At 33.2% G+C, this 8,175-nt stretch overlaps 1 pseudogene; it reads right to left on the bottom strand.

The window, feature by feature from the left end:
* Positions 1-6,565: 6,565 nt before the first annotated feature.
* Positions 6,566-7,287, bottom strand: LOC149576269 (putative glutamine amidotransferase GAT1_2.1 pseudogene; annotated as a pseudogene).
* Positions 7,288-8,175: the final 888 nt, after the last annotated feature.

Raw genomic sequence — 8,175 nt, 5'->3', positions numbered from 1 at the left:
TGATCTTTTCAAAGGCTACAACTGAATTCGGATCAAAATCTAAATACTTGATAGAGCGCCATCTCCATCACAATTCCCCATTCACCATCTCTTTAACTTTATAATCTTTAACCTTATTGCCCCATAATGTTTTCAACTTAGAAATAAGGTTTTTTAGGTTGGGGGATGAATGGATGGGGGGTAGCCCATCCCAAGAATCTTCCTAGAACAAAGCTTTATTCCCTGCCACCACATCCCAAGTTAGAAATTTGCTAATAATTTCCTGGCATTTTGACATGAAATTCCAACACGCTAACCCTTTGGGCATTTTTTCCATCCTGAACACTAATTTCAGGTCTGTAGGGTCTAGATATTTATAATATAATATTTTGGCCCATTTTTGTTCATTTTCTTGATATAACCTCCATACTAGTTTAGCTCCTAAAGCCTCATTTTGCCATTATGGTTTCTTAATACCTAAACCCCCCCACTCCTTGGGTTTGCATAAACTGTCCCACTTAATGAGAGCAAGTTTCTTGTCACTTTCCTTATCCTTCCATAGGAAATTTCTAAGTTTTGATTCAAAATTCTTGGACATCCAATTATTGAGAGGAAGACATGCCATTGGAAAAATTGGAGTGGTTGATAGGACTACTCGGATCTTGGCGATCTTCCCAGCCTTAGAGAGCCACTTATTCTTCTAGCTACCAATCCGCTTATCCACCTTATTGATCATATCCATCCAAACTTTGGTGTACCTCAAATTCTTCTCCAGGGAGATACCTAAATATTTGCATGGAAACTTTCCTTTATTGTAACCCATAATTCCGCATATCCTATTTTCCATATCAAGAGAGGTATTCAAAAAGAAAATTTTGGATTTTTCTTTGTTAACCTTCTAACCTGAAGCATTCATATATTGCTGAAGTGTCCTTTTAAAACCCAAAGCCTCTTGGACAGAGCTCTTGCCAGGTAAAAGTGTATCGTCTGCATACTATTGATGTGTAATATTAGGAAGATTCCCAGTAACCAAGATACCGAAGATCCTTCTTTCCTTATAAGTGAAGGAGACTGCTCTCCCAAAAGCTTCAACCATTAGAATGAAGAGAGAGGGAGATAGTGGATCTCGCTGTCTAATACCCCTGGAGATATTGAAAAAACCTTTAGGCATCGCATTAATGAGAACTGAAATCTTCGGGGTTGAAATAAACTTGAATATTAGGTTTACCCATTGTTGCAAAAAGCCAAACGCTTCTAAGACTTTACAGAGAAAATGCCAATCAACCATATCATAAGCCTTTTGTATATCTAACTTCATAAGCATACATGCTTCTTTATCTATGGAAGCCGAGTGGATGACTTCCTGAATAATGATTATACCATCCAAAATAGATCTTCCTGGAACAAAACCTGTCTGTTCTTCAGAAATCAATTTCTGCATGATGACCTTGAGTCTATTGGCTATAACTTTTGAAAATATTTTATATATAGTATTGCAAAGAGCTATAGGCCGAAAGTCCCTAGGATGATCCAAACAATCCTTCTTGGGGATAAGAGTAAAGAAGGAATAGTTGATATCAGCCAACAAGGATCCACCATTCCTTGATGCAATTATCAATTAATTTTGCTATTCTTGTATGTACCTTTTGATTTTGATTTTTTCAGAAGATGATAGAAAGAAATAGAGTTATATATGGAGATTGATTTTGATTCATCTTCCTTTTTTGAAAGAAATTTATTTGATAGAATTTTGAAGTAATTGTTCCATAATCTATTCATTTTCTTGGTTGCAAATACTATTGTGTTAAGTTGTATTCTATTAACTAATGTAGTTCAAACAATCAAATTGCTTTATTATTAGATGACTCAAAAGTTCATGAGTATAATTCTTTACTTTTGTAATTTTAAAATTGTAATTTCTCGAATTTCATTGGTTCAAATGAATGTATGTTATAAGACCTATTTTCATGGAATAGAAAATTTTCTTTTTAAAACAAGGTTCACTTTTGTTTTGAGTTAGAACAGAAATTTCTAACTTTTATGACGTTCTCTAACTATAGAAATTATTTGTAACCTTGAATTCAAATACTTGTCTATATTAAAAAATGAAAACAAGTACTAAGGGCTTCTTTGGCAATAGGTATACAAGTGGAATAAGCATATGTAAATTCTTAAAATTTTGAATTCTTCATTTGGATGCACCAAATCAGAATTGGAATATGAAGTAAAATAGGAATACATATTCCAATTTTAGCCCAAAAATGGGGTTTTGCAATTCCACCCAAATAGGTGTTATTGGAATACGTATTCCTATTCCACTTTTATTTATTTTAGAAAACATAAATTTTGGGGTTCGTTAATTCCCCATCAAATATTGGCTGAACCAAACAAAGAATAGAAATACATAGCCCCATTTTCTATTTCAGAATAAGTATTCTAGAATAGCTATTCCTATTCCCCTGTTCCTATTCTCGCAGCCAAATGGACCCTGAGTTATTGTTCCAACATTTTAAGACAATGTTTCCATTTATGAAGGCAATGGAAAAACTACTGGAACTATACATTCAAAGATTATACAAATTTAGAATATGATCACAAATAAACCTGTTCAACAGAAAATTGTATAGTCCGAGTTATAGATAAACAAATTTTGAAGAGGGGAAAACTATATTGCCTTACCTCTAGATTGACAAAAAGACATCCATATTCTTTAGTAGTTTTTCCTCACACATAGAAATTGTTCGTCTAGACAAAAAGACATGCTGACCAACTCTACCAGCAGTGAGTTTGCATATTGTGTTTCTCCTTTCTTTTCAGATTCATTTTGAGATTCACCCAGAAATTGTTTTTAGGTTGATGTTGCATCTAGGCCTGGAATTTGATGATCACCCCTGCCTGTCACATGAATTTTTTATGATGGTTGGGTCATTTTAGTGCCTTTCATTTTATTTTCAAAAAAAAATATTGATTTTCAAATTTTTTATTTATGAATAATTTAATAAATTATTTTTAAATTTAAATAATTTTCACTATAATTTGCAACATATTAGGAATGGACTTTATCTTATTTTCTACTGCATTAATCCATCTTGCTTGAGCATCTTTGTGTATCCATGATTTTTCATGAGTAATCAAAGGATCATGTTGAAAATTACTACATCCATCCCCTAGACCCCATGGTCCTAGCATCCTATAATTCTCACAATAATTACATTTCATTACTATGTTACCATCATTAAGAAAATGATTTCTAGCCATTCCATTCAAAATTTTCTTTTAACTTGAACTTTTTCCTTGCCTTGATTATAAATTGTTGACCTATCTTCAATCTCATGATTAAAACTATACCCTTCCCCAAATTGATTTGCTTGTTCATTTAAATCCTCCGTTGAAGAAGACGCAAAAAATTCTTTGAAAGTTTCTTTCAAAATTTTTTTTTGTGAGATTGTTCATTCTGATTTAGTAATGAAATACTAGAAGATTTTGAATCTTTTTTCTAGGCCACCTATAATTTCTCCAATAGTGGCTTGTTTCCTTCTCTTTGAAGACATCTTTTATGTACTTGCAAAAATAAATATAAAATTAGTAACTATGTATGAACATTATTGTGTACAGATATTGAAAAACTACATAAAAATTACATTGTGTGATTCAACTTGATGAAAAAGAAAAGTTTTTTTGAAAACTACATAAAATTTACCTTATGTGATTTAATCTATGAATAAGAATATTGAAGCTACCATAAATCAGATATATAATTGTTTGACAAAAAATAATATTGTTGGTATATGACTGTTTTACATAGATGCAAATTGAAATAAGTATAATCTATTAACAAAAAAAAAATCTCATATTTATAACAAGTTTCTAATTTTTTTCATTTTAAAAAAAAAAAATTCTAAAAACAATAATTAAAAATAAGTGCAAATCAGACATATATTAAAAAATCATAGATATTTCCAAATTAATATAAGATAATTTTAACACAAAACATTTAACTTATAAGATTAAAAATATAAAATCATAAAACTTAAAAGTATTAAAGAAGCTTGGCAATTTTCTTATATATATCATTTTAAAATGTTAAATCAATATAAATATTAAGAAGTTTCTAAAATCACATGCTTTGTAAAAAGATTCTAAAATAATAATAATTACAAATTACAATGAATTAAGGTAAAATTATATAAATAGAGATTGAAGGAAGGAGCAAAAAAGCAGAGCCAAATTTTTGATTGTGAATTAGTGAATTACCCTTGTTCTCATTTTTTCGGCACCGGGTCTAGCTAAGGTGGTGACCTTTGATGTTGCTAGCGCATCAGATGGAGGATAGCGAACCTCCTCCATGCATGGAAGTTTTATGGCTGAGGTAAGGGATGCCGAGCATGTTACAAGTAAGGTAAACTCATCGCCAATTAATGGCTTCTCCTCTCTGAATGGTAATGTTCGTCCTAAATTTTTTTCTGAGGCTGTGGTTCATTTCTCTTCCATTAACAATAAGGCCAAGTTTGAATTTGTAGGCACTGTCAACAATGAAGCATCTGAAACTGGTAAGTTCCCTTTGGTTCCCTTGTCACCCTTTGCTATTGTTCCGAATCTAGAAATGCTAGAAGAAATTGTTAAGGAAAAGAATAGATTGAGAGATACTACTATATTTCTTTTGGCTGTTGAACTTGACAAATGTCCACCAAGAAAGTTTATGGATGACTGGTTTTATCAATATTGGAATAACAAACTAAGGTTGCACATTTCTTTTTGTAGGAAATTACAGAAGGGCTTGTATGTGATTTTCTTTGTGAATCATGATGCTCAAAAAGAGGTACTTAAAAAACAATTTTGGAATGTAGGTTCCTCTTCTTTTAGGGCTCTTTCTTGGTCACCTGAGGCCATCCATGAGGAGGTTCTTGCACTTTTAGTGCCAAGGTGGATACTGGTTAAAAACATTCCCCCATTTCTGTGGCACTTTTTGCCACAATTGCTTGAACCTATTGGTAAAGTTGTTCGGATGGACGAAACTGTAAGACTTGTCCGGCATATGGACACCCGAATTCTTATCTCTATCTTGCCTGGTAAGGATATCCCTGCTAATATTTCCATTAATATCCTTAATAAAACTTATATTTTCCCTTTAGAGATTCTGGGGGGTTTGAACGCATGTTTTCTCTATCAAAGAGAAGGGCACCTCTGTAAGGATTGCCCTATTATCAAGAAAAAACCTAACCTCTCTACTAATAATATGGTTATTCCCCCAATCACCTACAACCTGCCATAGAAGAATGTCTTCAGTCATGTTAGTAAACAAATTGTCCTTTTAAATAAACTCTCCAAATGCCCAATTCTAAAAGAACAATTAGCTGCCAACAGTTGGATAATCTATCATGAGATTGATAGATTTCCTCTGAATTAGGAAGGTACAGCTCCCTTATGGAATGATATGCAATGAATTCATTTTATTGCCTAAACTAATTGGGTGCGTTCTTAACCCGAGAATGAAAGAGGAAAATCGAGTCAATCCTAGGCAAGATTAACTCAGGCAAATTTTAGATCCTAAACCTAGCCAACTTCAAGAACTCACACATCTTATGACTCCTCGGCATTGGTGATGCAATAATGTTGTTAGTTATGGAAATGTAGTGACATGGAGTTAAAAAGAAAACATCTGAAACTTTGCAACATGAACAGATGAAAGTACTCTGATCTATCACCCATTCACCATTAGCTAAGAATGCAAGAAAGTGCTTAAGGCTTATTATAACAATACTCTGATTGGAAGTAATATAAAAAAAGTGATTTCTAAATGCTCAGATTCATAACACAACCTTTCTTGTTTTGAACACAACAAACATAATACTCAAATTACATCTGCTTAAAATCTATAGCCAAAACTATTACAAAGAACCAAAATATCCATCTCTAATGCATGAATGAAAATGCAGAAAATTGAATGCTCTCCCCTCTACTCTAGCTCTTTGACTATATGTAGAAAAAGAAAAATCTATATGCAATGCAATAAAATATTTAAACTAAAATACCCTCTCTTCTGTTCTAGCTCTCTGACTGTTTGTAGTCAAGAAGTCCTCTACATGCAATCAAATGAAATATCTGAATGGAAATGCCCCCCTCTTCTACTCCAGCTCCCCGATTGTATGTAGAAAAGACCGAATCCTTTTTACTAAAAACTTTACAAAATTTATAGATCTTTACAATAACATGCTTGTAAGAGCCAATGACCTTTCCTCTTCTCTGAATACAAAGAGATAAAATACAAAGAAAAAGACTTTTCAAATCTGAGAACTCAAACAGTCACCACGGATGAAGGAATACAAGAATAATGACTTCTCAATTCTGAAACTATTCATTTTTTACCAACATTTGAGCTGAATCCATTGGGCTTCTGGATTCGCATCATTTCCTCTACTCATATCTGCTGCCTGAGTTCAATGATCATTGTTGTAACTATTCCCATGATATCAATCCTGAACTGCGATATAACATTGAGCAAACAATGGTGGAGAATGATAATGGTGACAATGATGGCATATTACAGCATTGTATTCACTAGTTACATCTACCATATCTTTGACATTTACATATTCCTCCCTCGTGATAGAAGTAGCAAGGCCACTATAGACTGCCAATCTTGATATGCAACCACACCTTTTACAAATTCCTCATAAGCCCTTGGGCATCCTGGATAATAAAAAATATTGCAATTTTCACAATCATGGTGCATTCTTTCAGGGTGGAATTGCAGACCCATGATGAACTTTCCTTCCTCTGGATTTTATCCATTTGGGTCATAAAAGCTTCAATCAAACCACTTGGGGCATATGCCATTTCCATGAATCTCTCTGCCAATCTCTTTATCCCCTGATGATGATAGCTATTAACCATAATCTCCATATTAACTCCTTATGAATCTTCAAAGCATGAGTGGAGTGGAGCAACTTCTACCACTTTGATAGCGTGCTTATACCCATAATAATTGTCATAGTTTATGTGCTTGATATCAAAACCCAACTTTTCTGACACCTCTTTCTCACCATCCTGATATAGGGTTCCCCTACAAGATATATTGAAGAGCTGAGATCCTCTACATATACCCAAATAAGGTGCATTTCTTTTGAGATAGTGCCTGGACAGCTACAATTCAATGGCATCCTTTGTGTTGTCAATGGCAGTGTCACTGCTATGTAATTTCCTTATTTGGTCAATTTCATCAAGAGCATTCTGAGAGAAGCCAAACTTCTCATAGCCAAATAAACAGTGCCAATTACTTTTGAGTTGATAAGAAGCTACTGCTCTCATTACATAGATTGATTCAATCAATAGCGACAAGCTATATATATAACATGATGGATGCTGTTGATTGTTAAAGACGATCGAATTCAACATCTTTCATAAGGTCGTTCCTTGAAAAATGCTTAAATTGATCTCCTGTGAAAGCCACACCATGCAAAGGCTTTTCCTGCGGGTAGAAAGTCTCTTTTACAAGAATCACACACACTTAGTGTGATTTCAAAAAATGGAGTAGCCCTCACTCGTATTTCCACCCGTCAAACTTAAGAGCGAGGGTGTTTTTATAACTTAAACATGCGCCTTTATCTCAAGAATAATATCAACTATTATTGTTTATCAAAAATGTATTAGATTGATGCGTATTCTACCCTATTACACTTTTGAAATCTTATTTGGCACCTTTAATCATATCTTCCAACATTTTAAAACATATATCATTCAATCATGCCAATTATCTATATACACACCAACTTTATGATGTTTGGCATTTGTCACACTGAAACAAGACAATAAGGTCCAAGTTCAAAAAGAACTCATCAAGTAGCATGTTCACTATATTTTTTATTACACTCTTGATTTCTAGAGTCTTCTATTCACCCTATGATTGATAGCAAGAAATGCAATATATAGGATAGGCAGCTCAATATGCATTGTAAATACTACAATGATTGAACTTTTAGACATCACAGAATTCCCAAATGCGGTCATGTGCTAAGAATTTGATTTTTTTTTTATCAACATTATATACCAAACATAATCTCCATAGTACTGCATTTCCAATATAATCATAATGAGCTCAAGATGCATTTCCTTTGCATTTTAAATGTAACATCAGGTGAAACTGAGTTGTAAATGTTGTGGCTCCACTATGTGAGGTACTGTTTTGGTTCAAAATTA

This window comes from Cupressus sempervirens, chromosome 1 (genome assembly GCF_028749045.1).
Source record: "Cupressus sempervirens isolate cs-2001-9-10 chromosome 1, ASM2874904v1, whole genome shotgun sequence".
Taxonomy (NCBI): Eukaryota; Viridiplantae; Streptophyta; class Pinopsida; order Cupressales; family Cupressaceae; genus Cupressus; species Cupressus sempervirens.
The sequence above is the reverse complement of the archived record's forward strand: the minus strand, read 5'-3'. Positions and strand labels throughout refer to the sequence as shown.